This window comes from Eulemur rufifrons, unplaced genomic scaffold, assembly GCF_041146395.1.
Source record: "Eulemur rufifrons isolate Redbay unplaced genomic scaffold, OSU_ERuf_1 scaffold_97, whole genome shotgun sequence".
Taxonomy (NCBI): Eukaryota; Metazoa; Chordata; class Mammalia; order Primates; family Lemuridae; genus Eulemur; species Eulemur rufifrons.
In genome coordinates, this window is record NW_027182879.1 from 176989 (window position 1) to 177674 (window position 686).

Below are 686 nucleotides of genomic sequence, written 5' to 3' on the forward strand. Positions count from 1 at the left end.
CCTAAAGCCCAACACTAACTCTAAACTCTTACCCTAAAGCTAATCCCTAACCCTAATGCTAACCTCTAAACGTAACCCTAACTGTGAACCCTAAACCTAACCCTAACCTCGAGCGCTAACCATAGCACTTAACTCTAACCCTAAACCTAACATGAACCCTTAATCCTAACACTAACCCTAACCCTAACTCTTAACTTTAACCCTGACTGTTAACCCTCACACTAACCTTTAAACCTAACCTTAATCGTAATCTTTAACCCTAAACCTAATATTTAACCCTAATCCTGTACCAAACCCTAAACCCTAACCTTAAACCTAACCATAAACCTTAACCCTGAACCTAACTGTAACGGTTAAAACTAAGAGTAACCTGTAACGCTACCCATAACCCCTAACTCTAAGCCTTCACCCTAACACTAACCTTGATCCTTAACCCGAACCCTAACCCTAACCCTAAATCTAATTCTCAGTCTTCTTGCTTTCTTAGAGTTTAGAAAGCCTACAATCCTCCCATGCCATGCGTGAAAGGAGGCTCTTCCACTGTGTCCTGAATGAACCGCTGGGGCCCATGGCCAGAGTACGAAAGAGTGGGTTCCTGGTGACAATCCCAGCCCCCTAACCCCCCCCCCCACCTAATGCAGACAAGGCCCGTGCCCTAAGCATAAACTCTACACCTCACCCAAAAC